Below are 14,683 nucleotides of genomic sequence, written 5' to 3' on the forward strand. Positions count from 1 at the left end.
ACATGAGTTCAAGTTCTACTTCTAACATACCAATCAGTCCATTTAGTAAGTGCTTATTACTTTCTAGACATTGCACTAAGCAATGAAGATTTTTTAAAATTGGCAAAAATCATCCTTGCTCTCAATGAGATTATATTCCAATAGGGGAGATAAAATGTAAATAAACAGCTAGGGGGAAGGTATTAGCAGCTTGAGGGAGAGGGGTCTCTTTTAGAAGGTGGCATTTGATCTAAATTTTGAAATTAGCCAGGGATTATATAACCTAGAGAAAGCTATTCAATGTCTCAGTGAATTCTTAGGGATTCTTTGAGCAGATATTCATTTGTATTGGTAGAAGGACTTTCTTTACTGAGAAGCTCCATGTACTAATGAACTTAAGTGTATTAAAGTATTTCAATTCAATATATTTATTGAGCACCTACTATGTGCCAGGCACTGTGCTAAACTAGGGATATAAAAAGAGGCAAAAGATAGTTCCTGCCCTCAGGGAGCTTACAATCTAATAACAACAACTAAGAGAAAACTCTAATTTCTTTGAAATTCTTTCCATTTAGGAAAAGAATCACAATCAAGACCTATAGTTAAATTTGTGCCATTTCTGTGAAGAATCATGCCCATGTTTTTGAAGATTAGATTTGAAATTGTTTGATTCAGAAAGGTTTCTAGAGTTCCCTTCAAATTACTTTATGGATCCCTGAAAATAAAATTTTGACCAGTCAAGTGTCCTTGGAAAATCACTTATCTTACTAAATTTGTTTTAACTCTACTCTAATTTCCTACGTTAAGTCTTGCCCCTTCTTATTATCTGTTCATCCCTTTGCTGCTTGCTGGATAGGTAGGTTAAAGAAACAAATATGGGATGGAGAGTAGCAGTAATGTGCAGTGTTCACCCCAAAACAAAGATTCCTATGGAAAATAGACTAAAGTGGAGTAGAAAGGGGAACCAGTTAATATATAATCTTTGGACCCATTGTATAATTTTCATTAGGCCAGCTACTTGATTTCCTCCCTCCCCATTTTTGTTTAGATGTAAGACTAGCTTGTGTTTGTATTAAAGATTGACCTCTTAGGCAGAGGTGGTCATTAAAATGGTTTTTTCATTAGCTGTGGTGGTTATATGTATTCCATGTATCATAAATTTAGACCTTGAAAAGACCATGGAATCACCTAGTTCAATTTCCCTATTTTATAAGCAAGGAAACTAAGGTCCAAACAGTAAATGTCTTAAACTATTACACAGATAATAATGAATAAGGTTGAGATTTGAATGCAAGTCCCACTGATCCAATTCTGGATTTTTTCCTATTGGAAGACCAATTTTAGGATAGTGGATTATATCATTGTTTTGTTTCTCCAAAGGCTTTGTTTTACTCTTACAAGTCAGGAATTGGAGAGAATCACCATTTTTAATTTGGTCAACTGAACTGTTAATTCTGTCTAATGTCACTCTGAATAGGGTGATTGCTGAGACTAAAAGAACCCAGGTGTTCCAGCTTCTAAACCACTACTTATCTCCACTAGAGTGTGCTGCCTACTAGATAATTGCTGGATTCAATCACTTTGCTGAGGTGGGCTGAGGGTAGGCTGGGTGGAGAACTGCCCTTACCTCATTCATCACACAAAGCAGTTTCAGCAAACTCAGTACTTCAGTCAAGCATTGTGTTGGCTTCCTTCTTCTTCCCCCTCCTCAGTGACAGCTTTCAGCTTCCTTTTACTTGAAGACAGACTTTTCCTTTGTGACTTTTTTGTGGTTTTTATCCCTTGAGGAAAAGTCCTTTTAATTTCTCTCTCCCACTCAGTTTCTTCATCTGTAAAATGGGGTTAAATATATTTACCTCAGGATATAGTGGTGCATGATACTTTAAACCAACCATGGCTAACTTACCTTTCTATAAATTTGTTTGTTGCTCAGTGAGGCTGCTTTAAGTGAACTCATTAGAAATTCTTTTTATTTGCCTAGAGGATCAGAAATATCACGAGATTCAAACCAAGCATACATCCAACAAGCATTTCTGAAAGGACATCATTATATCTTTTTAGAACTTACAACTAAGACCAATAGAAGCATGTGACAAAGTATCCATGACATGTGTTTTCTTAATTGGAGACTACTATCCTCTCAGTGATTAGTCTCAACAGAACATCATGGCTAATTTAACAAATATAGTTATCTGAAGGCTGGAGATTTGATTCAGAATGTCCTAAATCTATTAAGAATTCAGAGGAAGCAAGGAACCAGAATCATAGACTTGGAACAAGACCCCACAGAGGCCTTCTTGTTCAATTCTCTTTTTACAGGTAAATAAATGAATGAATTATACACCATATAATAAGCCGTTTGGGCCCAAGTTTGAACCATTAACCATGGAGGATACAAAAAACCAGAATAGAATAGAACACTGTCCTCAAAGAGGTTACTTTCAGATGGGAAAATTGAGGAAGTTAAGTTTAAATGATTTGCCCTAAATCATAGGAATAATAAGTAGCAGAAGGATTTTTGAGACTAAATCTAGTTATAAGTATGCCTACTATGATGCCCTTTGGTGGAATCTAGAAATAATTTTGTTTCAGAGTTTTATACCTATAGAGTTGAAAGTGATGTCAGAGGTCAGCCTGTCTCAATCTCCCATTTTATGGATGAGGAAACTGAAGGTACAGAAATAAAATGTCACACTTTAGTTTGGTCAATTTGAACTATTACTTTTATATCATGCTCAGAAGCGAGTATGATCTAGGAACAATCATTCTTTCATGTTTGCAAAATTCTGAACTGATATCATCCTATATTGACTCTACTTTTCCCCCAATATGTGTCCCAGTCACATAGAGTCAGTTTCCAATTGTTACTTTTCCTCCTGTCTTTCATAAAGATAATGCTTCAGTTTGAGGGGAACAATTTTTTTTTAATTTTTTAGTTACATTAATGCTCTGAAATAATTAGTCAGCTAATTAATCTGGTTTACAAGCTTTGTCGGATTCTTCAGCTGTCAGTCAGACCTAGGCCTGAGGCCTACATTTAGTCTCAGCTCCCTTACCCATGTGACTCTCGTTGCTATGACTACCAGCTACATCTGCTGACACCCCACTCTCTATTTATTGCTTAATTAAGAATTTCACGCTCAGTCCTTATCTGCCTCTAAGAACAAGCACACACTGTTAAGAAATTCCAAATTTAGTCCCATGGACAAGGCAAGTCTTTCTTGTAGGCCTTAGCTGTATGGAGCCGTTCTAACTATCCTCTTGGCATCCAAGCCGCCACCCTTCAATCAAAAATCATTAAATGGGGCAGAGATAATGAGCATGTAGCATATCAAAAGAAGGATGTTTGCTTGGTCCAAAGGAGGAAAAGCTGTTCAGCCCCATGCATAGCCGCTACTTCAAAGAGAGATGAGTTCCCCAGTCAGTAGGGCCCAATAAAGCTCCGTTTGTTCAGGGCTTGACTTATGCAAAAGGTCTGGTATGTCAGAGTCCCATCTCCCAGACGCAGACTCCCCCCAATTCCCCGCTCCATACCCCCCCATCTCTTGCTTTCCACACGTTCAGCAGTTAGGCAGCTGGGTCCCCCAAAGCATCAGTCAGAGCGTATAATCACTGACTCTCCATTCACAATGGCCACTTGTAGGGGGGTGGTTAGGAGGAGGTCTTCCTTACAATAGGAACACAATTATTGCAGCTGCTAGGGAGGGCCATGATTCTTCCTGTAGAAAAGTAATAGGTCCTGCCCAAAACAGGGGGAGAAGATTGGGGCGAGGTAGTGGGGGTGGAGAAAACAATCTTGAGTTTATTATTCATATTCTGACTCTTGGAGGCCCATTGCTAGACCAGTGGGGTTCCAGCAGCTGCTCGTACATAGCCCCTTTCTAATAATTGTACATTCTGTCAGGGGTCAACTTACTTTTGACCTCATCCTTTTGTACCAGTAAAAGACTCTTTAGGGCAAACTGTTGGGTTGTGGCAGGAGTGCATTAAACACCCTCAGTTCCCCCCTGGCCAACCAGCACCGGGTGATAAATTTACATCAGATGCCGGGCCATTCATAAGAGAACTCTAGAGTTCACACAGTCTCCTCTTACTCAGTGGCACATGGCTGAACTGAGGCATTGTGGTAGCAGGCAGCTGAGCAGATCTACCATGGAGTTATCAGGCTCAGATGCTTCTGACATGCTACTCTCTTCTGACCCAAACAGAAAAAAAGAAACAATATCCAGACAGCCAGGCCAAAGCTTCTCTCTGAATTCTCCCAAGCACACAGAAGAAGGAAGCTGGATAGGGAAAGAATATGGTGTTGATGTTTGTGGAGGCAGGAACCCTTTTGGCTTGGAAGACAGATGGTTTTTTCCCCATCTGGTTTCCTTGTTTAGAAAAAAAGCAAAAAAAAACCCCCAAAAACAAAACCCTCAATAGAAAGAGGGATCTAGGAGGATGTTCCCAGTTAAGGACTGTCTCCTAGGATCTAACTTTTCTAGAGGATAGAGATGGGCATGAGCATCCATTCTTTAGACTTTCTCTTTCTCAAAGAATTATGGATAAGGAGACTGAGCACATCACCAATTTCAATCTTCTGTATTTAATCCTGTTTCCTAGCCTCCATGCAGCTCTTTGAAACAAACTGAAGACTCTAGGATTTTGCTTCTGTTTCCTAAAGCTCTTTGGGAGGATTTCCTGGGATGGAGTAGGGGGAGGAGTGTAGGGAGAGGTGAATCTTATTCATTCCTCTGTTGCCATTCTCGTCCAGAGGTCCCCTAAGGCAATCCATAGCATTCTAGTTACTAAATTAATTTACATTTATATAGCACAGTTCATCCCCTAAGGATCCCCAAGCACTTTACCAGCCATGTGAAGGGCTGACTTAAGGGAAATACACCAACCTCTAAGGCAAAAATATAGGTAGCAGGACAGAGCTTGGAATATATGGAAGGCTTTTGCTTAATTGGCATAAGAGAAACTTCTCTATTGGGAAAAAAGAGGAAAGAGGAAAACAAAAATGAAAATTACATGGAAGTATAGTTCAGATGAATTCTTCAGGACTCAGATATCTAGGTGTTCATTCTATATCCAGCAGTTCATCTTTGCTTCAGTAAAAGCTTCCTGAAAGTAAGCCCTCTCCTATAAGATTTCCCTTCCCTTAAGTATGAAGTACAATATAAATGTTGCCATTGTAGATAATAGCTTATCACTCTATCCCTTGAAATAGGGTAGAAAGACCCTCCCCCCAAAATGTAGGAATTATATAAAACATAAAGATTTTCTTCTTCTTGAATTTCCAGCCCCAGAGCCATAAGACTAAGTTTAGGAACATTTTAAAGCCTCCATATTTTCAGAAAATGCTAAATAAACAAATCAGGTCTTTCATATATATATGATATTCATCATAATCATACACTAAGATTAATTGAAGATCCAGGCAGAGCATGGTGTGATATTGGGTGATTGTAAAGGAAATATTTAGTTTTGAGAAATTTCCTTTTTGTATTTCTCAAATCCCTATTGTCACTTAAAATAGAACTAGCAGAAGTAAATTTACTAGACATCATGACCAGAATACAAAAGCTCAGTGCTTTAATAACTGAGAGGAGCTGGGTGGTATCCCTTCCAGTCTTTTCCTTAGATGCCTACATGCCAATTCCAGATTTGGACAACTCTAGTACAATGCAAAAGAAAAAACACAGATTTTCTGATAGTAGCTTTGTGACAGTAACAACATGGGTAATGAGCAGTAAAGAATATCTTTCTTTTTTTACAATGACTTTTCACTCCTGAATGCTATTTCAAGTTAATATAATTAACTTGAAGGCAAAGATAGTTTTGATGTTATATTTGTATCCTCCCTAACCCACCACAATTCCTGGCATATATTGTAGTGGGTATTTAACACATTTGTAGATTAATTGATTCCAACTCTGAGAAGTAGAGTGTGAATATAATGGCCAAAAGACATACTTAGTTATTTGTTATTTTGGTACTTTTTACTTAAACAGTCAATCTATCAACAAGCACTTATTAAGCACCTATCATATGCCAGACACTCTGCTAAATACTGGAGATACAAAGATTAAAAAAAAAAGTTCCTGTCCTCTAGCATCAACAGAGAGAGGCATGTATATGTGATATACTGTATACAAAATATATTCAAAGTATATAAAATATATTTAAAGAATATAAAAGTATAAAAAAGTATATTTTTCAGGGAGGAAAATTAATAATAGGGAGTATAGGAGAGAGGGAATCAGGAAAGATGTCAAATGTCAGTTGTGCTGAATTTTAAAAGAGGCTAGGGATTTTAAAAATCAGAGGTTAGAAGGAAGAATGTAATAAAGACATTGGATATGAGGATAGCCTTTGGAAAAAAAAGCATATGTGGGAGTCCTATTGTGGAGTTAGCATGTAAAGAGAAAGAGAGAGTTGCAAGACTGGAAGAATGAATGAATGAATGAAAAATCATTTAAGTGTTTACTATGTTCCAAACATTGTAGAAGAGAAAACATCTCATTTTTATTATTCCAGTAGTGTTCTCTCTCTTTTATTTTTTTTTTTTTCCTCTGAGCATCATCAAAAACTTCACCCTTAGTTGTGGTTAGTTTAACTTGTGACTTTCTTTTCATCTTAATACTTTCCCCTGATTTCCTTCTTTGTAATACTACGGATTTGTTACTTTGGTCACATGTCTGCTTTCTGAGAACTGAGAACAGAGAGCTCTAAATGTAGACTAAAGGACCTTTCTGTTTTGTGTGTGTGTGTGTGTGTGTGTGTGTGTGTGTGTGTGTATGTGTGTGTGTGTGTGTGTGTGTGTGTGTGACATTTATTCCTCTACACTCCCAATGCTCACAAGCCCAACTTTGTTTTTACTTGCTCTTGAAATGAATTCCTTAATCTTATCTGCCATTTTCAGTTGTGAAAGGTTTACAAAATCTAATCAGATACTCGCAGAATTCCAATTGGAAGGAATTTAAGTGGTCATTTTAAAGAGAGGTCAAATGACTGCTCTTTAACAGTCACACAGTTTCTGTTCTTGGTTCAGCAAAAAAGAGTACTAGTTGTGGAAATGGGGAGCATATGTTCAAATCCCATGCCTGACATTTACTTCTTAGGTCTCATTTCCCTCTTCTCTAAAATGAAGAAAGACCTTAGAGATTCCTTGTAGCTTTAGATCTGTGATCATGTATCTTTTAACAAGAGAGAACCTACTACTTTTCAAGGTAACCCAATCCACATTAAGATAGTAATAATAATTAGGAAACTTTTCCTTACATTACATCAAAATCTACCTCTATATGCCTATTCTACCTATTGCTTTGAGTTCTGTCTTCTGACGTGAAACCTGAATTGAAATAGCAAGTTTGATTCTCTTCTGTATACTAAACCTTTAAATTGTATTAAATGGTTACTATATATCAAACAATGTGCTGGTACTGAGGATAGGAAAAAAAGCAGAAACGTTGTCTCAATGCTCAAAGACAACTGTACATTTCTTATATCATCTCTTCTTCAGTCTAAGTAGATTTAATTCCTTCAATTTTTTTTTTGTATGGCATGGTCTCTTCAGCCTTTCATTACTTTATTACATAAAATAAAATCTTTAGGGAGGAGGAATAAAGTGTAAAGGGATGAGGAATTACTACATAAAAGAATAGTTGACATTGCTTACAATGATATCTATTATATTTTTCTCCATTTATAAGATCCTTTGCTTTCCCCTTGTTTAAGAGCACCCTTAGCACTGAAATGCTATACCTATATATCTTGCACAGGGGAAGGAAGCCACACTCCATATCTCTAGTCAAGCATCTATCATGGTGTCAGGGTGTAGTACAAAGCAAAATGGAGAAGATAGATATCATGTTTGCTTGACAGGTTCCTATCTTGTCAGGTACTTCATGATTTGGGAGAGCTCTTTTCTGCAAAGTACCAAATGGAAAGCAGTCTCAAACAGACTACTCAGATGAGATCATGATTTATATATTATATAACAATTGCATTAGTTCATAAAGATCTGTTTGCTCTAAAATTGTCTATCTCATTATTTATTTTTTCATGATAACATTCTATTATATTCATCTACTGTAATTTGTTTAGTTATCTCTGCTCTTATAGAGTCAAGTGAGCAGAAGTAATTAATTAATAAAATGATAAAAAAAAATAGAGAACAAAACAATCTTGAAAGACTTTAGATCTCTGGTTGACTCAGAAGTCCAGAAGAATGAAAATAAAACATACCTCTCACCTCCTGACAGGTGATGAGTTTAAAAAGTAAAAAGAGACATTCATTTTTGGGCCTAGTTAATGTGAGAATTTTTTACTGGATTATGACAATAGGTATTGAGGTATTGTCTTTCTTTTTTCTTTATAAATTTTGTAGAAAGGGTAGTAGAAGGAAGAAATCAGTAAAAATAATTGTTAATAAAAATAAAAATAATAACAAAAACTATGGAGTGTAATTTGCATTTTCTTTTAGTATATAATAAATTTAATAAATAGCATAAAATACATGTTGATTGATGAGCCTCTTATTAATAGCTTTTATTTTTTATTCTTTTCCTGGCAATAAAAGAATGAGTTCATTCTACTCCAATGCTCTATACCTTATATTTCCTACCTTGATTTCTTAGTGTTTAAACCTGTGTTCATGGGCAAACTGCTTGGTTTTGAATGAACCTTGAACCACAAAAACAAGCAAAGTAACTTTTTTTGTCTTTATTCTATGGCCTCCTACCTCTTCTACCCCTCAGGAGTTACCTTTTAGAGAGAGAACCTATCTGTTCTAGGCAACCCCAAGTGTGAGACAGAGAGTGAGTAGGATAAGAAACACAGTAGAACTTCATGAGTATAAATAATTTGGTACTTGCCTTCTCAAAGCATGGGGAAGGAGGGGAAAAAAGAGAATTTGGAACTCAAAATTTTCAAAAAATGAATTTATTTTAATATACATAATTGGAAAACATTTAAGAAATTAAATAAAATATATTTTAAAAAGAGGGAAAAGTAGCCTAAGACTATAAGCAAATGTTATTAATATTTGCTATTGAATTCCTGAAGAAACCAATCAGGGGGAGTCAAATAGAAGCTTGTGATCAGAGTTGATGGAGTTGGCCCTGACTTGTAGGCAGGGTTCAGATATTTCACTCTCACTGCTATCTATGTCTTCTATCTTTTCCCCTAGAGTTAAAAAGAGAGAACAGAAGGCTGGATAGTGCCTGAGAATAATGGAATTATATAATAATCATACTTGGAAAGTCTTTAAATTTTTTTCATTTTTAAAAATTATTTTGAAATTGATAAAAAAGAATGTTACCATATACACCAAAGAGAAAAGGAAAATTGCTTATGAAACCATGAAGCTCCATGACAATCAGCTTATTTCCTTTTTGAAAGCATATAATACATTCAGCATGTATTTCAAAGTTGTCCTGATGATCTGTATCTTCTCCTGGATCTCCACTTCTCTTTTATGCATTTTAAAATGCTTAATTGATATTCTTTCCATTTATGAATCATTGTCACTATTCTCCCCTTGACAGAAATATATATATATATATATATATATATATATATACGACTTTTAAAAAATATAGTAGCTTTTTATTTTCAAAATATATGCAAAGATAATTTTTGACATTTACCCTTGCAAAATCTTGTATCCCAAAATTTTCTCTCACCCTTCTCCCTCCTCCCTCCCCTAGACAACAAGTAATCCAATATGTGTTAAACATGTGCAATTAGTCTAAACATATTTCCACATTTATCATGCTACACAAGAAAAATCAGATCAAAAAGGGAAAAAATGAGAAAAAAACAAAAGCAAGCAAGCAACAACAACAACAACAAAAAAAAAAAGTAAAAATTCTATGTTGTGATCTATATTCAGCCTCCACAGTCCTCTTTCTAGATGCAGATGCCTCTCTCCATCACAAGTCTGTTGGAATTGACCTGAATCACCTCATTGTTGAAAAAATCTATGTCTATCAGAGTTGATCATCACATAATCTTCTTGTTGCTGTATAAAATGTTCTTTTGGTTCTACTCACTTCATTCAGCATCAGTTCATATAAGCCTCTCCAGTTCTTTCTAAAATCATCATTCTGATTGTTTCTTATAGAATAATGATATTCCATAACATACATATACCATAACTTATTCAGCCATTCCCCAACAGATGGGTATCCACTTACTTTCCAGTTCATTGACACCACAATAAAGGGCTGCTACAACTTTTCACACATGTGGGTCCCTTTGCCTTTTTTTTCTATAATGTCTTTGCAATACAGATCCAGTAGAGACACTGCTGGATCAAAGGATATGCACAGTTTGATAACCCTTTGGGCATAGTTCCAAATTGCTCTCCACAATAATTGGATTAGTTCACAACTCCACCAATAATTATATACCTAATTTCTCACAAATAAGTATCAGCAAATAAAAACAATTCATACCTTGGTCTGTCTGAAAATTTTTGTATCATTCTTCATCTCTGACCAATCACCATTTTCTCAAGTAGGAAGTATGCTTCATCCTCAGCTCTCTGCCTTAATGTTTGGTAATTGCTTTGTTTACAATTCTCAAATCTTTCAAAGTTGCTTTTCTTTTCATTATTATAGTCTCTTTCAAAAAGACTTCTATTAACTTTAAAAATATGTACTTTATTTTTTCATTAAATATTTTTCAATTACATATAACATCTTTTTATTCTTTTCCCTTAAATTTTGAGTTCCAGATTTTCTTTTTACCATGCCCTCTTCCTACCTGCTTGAGAAGGCAAGCAATTTGGTACTTATTATATATATAAAATCATGCAAAACAAACTTCCATATTAGCCATGTTGTGAAAGAAAACAGACAAAAATAAAACAAAAATAAAGTTTAAAAAGTATGCTTCAATATGAATTTAGAGTTTATTAGTTCTCTCTCTCTCTCTAAAGGTAGATTTTAATCATAGGTCCTTTTGAAATTGCCTTGGATCATTGTCTTGATCAGACTACCTGAGTCACAATTGGTCATCCTTAGAATATTGATGTTACTATGTACAATGTTGTGATTCTGAATACAGGATGTGATAATTAGCTTGCTCTTGAAACTTGGCTCACATTTTGAAGCAAATGATCATCTAAAAGAATGATCTGTTGGAAAGATCATTAAATTAAATTTTGTGGAAGCACTCTTCTCAAATTGATCTTTATAAGCATCTTTATATTTTTTGGGGAAGCACTAAGTCATATCATTAGACCATGTATTTATTGTGGAGCTGTTTGCATTCTTTATATTTCAATTGGTATGTTTCTTCTCATTTTATTTGAGAAATTGTTTCTTCATAAATTGATTTCTTAATTTTTTTTTACACTGAAGTTGTTTATTTGACTTTTTTTTAGTGGCCCAACAGTTGACAGAGTACTTTACAATTACATAGTAGAAATTACTGTGTCAAAATTAGAAGGAAACACTTATAAAGGGTAAATAGGTTTTTTTTCCTCTCTAATACTGGCTTTGGATTCAGAGAACATTTTAAAATCCTGGCTCTGCCTCTTAGAACCAGTGGAACTTTTAAAAAGTATCTTTACTTGGTGGAGATGAGGGACTTAAATTTTTTTATCCATAAAATGATGCTATTGTACTAAATGACTTCTAAAGCTCAAAATACAAAGGTCTTGTGAGCCTAAGATCTTTCAACTTGGATTTGCATTTCAATTGAGTCTCAAAATCCTTGAATTTTAGAGTTGAAAGGTACATTAGAGAATATTCAGTACAGTCTCCCTATTTTGTAGCAAGGAAACTGGGATCCAGACATGGGAAGTGACTTGATTATGGTCATTTGTGAAATAAGTGCCAGTGCTAAGACTGGAGCTTGAAATTCTGAATTCTTGCCACTATATTCAAAGAGCTCATTTACCCCTCCCCCCTTAATTTTTTTTTTTTTTTCCACAGAAAGGTATTCATTTCTTTCAAAATGGTGAGCTGGGACTTAAACTGAAGGTTCATAGAGATATTTCCTTTTTCTTTTTCTCTTTCCTAAAGTAGACCATTTAAAGTAAAAGTACTACATATAGCCTTTTTAAGTACCAGCATCATATCTAACTGAACACCTCTATTGCTAATTTGCATCTGAAGACTATATTTATGGCATGTTTTCTTCCCATCCCAAACTCTCAACTCCCTGGAAGTCTATGTTTACCTTTGTCTTAGTTTATATAGAACTCCTAAGAACAATTAGGCCCCTAATTGGCCCAGAGATTTACTTTTATTTTTTGAGGAATAGATCTTCTTACAGTCTCTGGGATGGATCAACTACATTGGGGCTCCTTTTATAAACAAGGTAGATTAACTGTTCTCACGTTACAAATACAAAATCAGAAATCACTAGCATTAAGAAAACATATACATATCACAAAACATGTATAATCCTTTAAACTTTTCCCCTGTAGTCAGTACCTCTCTACTCTCTGATTTTCATTCTCTTTCCAAATTGTAAAGGACATACATTATTTGTAGGTTCAAAGCTCTGTCTAAACCTCAGTTGAGCTGATTTGAGTTGTTGGCAAAAGCATGTGATTCCAGTGACGACCAGACTTTCCTGTGGTTATTATAGAAAGATTTCTTGGGATTCCTATTTTGGGCCTTTCCTTAGTTCTTGGCCTCTGATAATGGGATTTGAGGAATTCACTTCAGGAAAAACTGGCTAGGAAAAAAGGGCATTTTAGCGACCTATTTTCCAACTACACAAATGTCTTTCAGAGGACATGGAAGAGATATAAGAAGTCAGAGTTATCTTCCTTTTCACTCTATTCCTCTTCCCTTTACTCATTTAGAAAGATATTAACTTTTCAGATTGTGTGGAAAAAATAGCCCTGAATCCAAGATGTGAGGGTCAGCTTGCTGTCGTTATAGTTTTACAATGATCAGGTTAGTGAACAAGAATGCATCTATCAAGGGCAAAGGAAAGTAATATTCTCTAGACCCAGATGAGAAGCATCACAATGGCCACACAAAAGAAGATGGCAGAAATAGGATTAATGACCAGACAGATTTCTATGGGAACTTGGCTCACATGATGAGACAAATGATCATCTAAAGGATAATCCATTTGGAAAGATCACTGGATTAAGGTTTATGATATCACTCCTCTCAATGTGATTTTAGTTTCTCTTTTAATTTTTGTCCTTTTTTCATTTCAAAAATTAATGTTTTTTTCTCTTTCGTACATTTTCTCCTCCCTGCTATGTGTCAAAACTAAATTACTTGATTTTTAAAAGTAATTTATTTCTATGAGAAAGATATTACATACACATATAGGCACATGTGGAGGCATGTATGTATATAATTTTCTTCTGAATATCCTATATTTATAAATTTTTGTAATTTTCAAAGATTTTTACATAAAACTTAAACATAAGAGGATAAGAATTATTAATATGACCATAATACAAAGAGGGAAACTATCCTAGAGCAGTGGTTAAGTGAACTGTTCAAGGTCACACAGTCATTAATAAGGTCGGGATTATAACACAAATCACTTGAATTGCCGACTATACTTTCCTGTCTCTCATTTGAGTGGCTTCATGAAAAAGGCAGAACTTGACTTAGGTTCTGAAAGACTAATGGGATTTGAATGGATGTAGAAAAGTGGACTAAGCATTCAATGAGCAGAGATTAACATGTGATTATGGTCATATGTACAATAAGTGTCAATGCTAAGACTAAAGCCTGAATTATTCTAATGTAGGAAGAATAATATACAGAAGAGATCTTTGAAAGACAAGTTAACCTAATCTTAAAAATTTATAATGCATATGTGAAGGATGTAGAAGACCCTTACCCAAAATGACTACTCAGAGATCACTCAGTAGAAGGCAGAAAAGTTGTTTATTGAAAACCTCCAGAGGATGAGCCATCCCATCGCAAGATAAGAAAGAGAAAGCTCGTGGTAGGAGAGCTAAAGAAGTAGTAAAGATACATAGCTTTTATACAAGAAATTTCATCACAAGTAAGAGAGCATTGAGAAGGGGAGGGGGAGGCATCTAATTGGTTGTTGCTATTTGGGGAGATTGGAATGGAAGGTTTCTATTTTCCTGAAATCTCCTGATTTCAGGGAAACAGAAAGTCAGGCCTTCAGGCTTAATCAAGCAGATAGTGGTCCAGTTAATAGACTAAATATCTATAAATGCCAAATATCAATAAATGTCATCGGTTCATTATACAGGTCATAGGGGAAACACAGAAATAACAAAATACATAAAAAGAATTCATACATTTCTGTAAGTTCTTCACCTTATCTATTCCCCACACATATAATATATAACATGTTACATATTTAATACATATAAACTATATATACACACATACAATAACACTTTTACATTAAAATAAAACTGTTTAAAATGTAAACAGTGAAAAAAGGGGAGGGAGTATTGAAGGTAATATGATAGAGACCTTGGACAGCTTCACTATGGATCTCTTCTGACTCAAGGAGCTTAATTAAATTTTCACTGAATTTAATGTTCACAAGTTCACACATAAGAATCTGAAAACAGTCTTCTCCCTATTTTGTGCTCTAGTGGAGGGGAGCTTTGAGTTTGTGGTGGTGGATAGGTATAAAGTGACATGGATCTTTTACTTGGCCTTGCCCCAGTAACTCTGGCACCTTCATAAATGTTAGATCTTGCTTCCCATGACTTCTGACAAGGTAGAGATGTAATTAA

At 35.1% G+C, this 14,683-nt stretch overlaps 1 protein-coding gene across 1 annotated transcript in view; it reads left to right on the forward strand.

The window, feature by feature from the left end:
• The window catches only part of PKHD1 (PKHD1 ciliary IPT domain containing fibrocystin/polyductin), a 611,151-nt gene that overhangs the window by 354,936 nt on the left and 241,532 nt on the right, over positions 1–14,683 (forward strand).

Source organism: Sarcophilus harrisii, chromosome 4 (assembly GCF_902635505.1).
Source record: "Sarcophilus harrisii chromosome 4, mSarHar1.11, whole genome shotgun sequence".
NCBI lineage: Eukaryota > Metazoa > Chordata > Mammalia > Dasyuromorphia > Dasyuridae > Sarcophilus > Sarcophilus harrisii.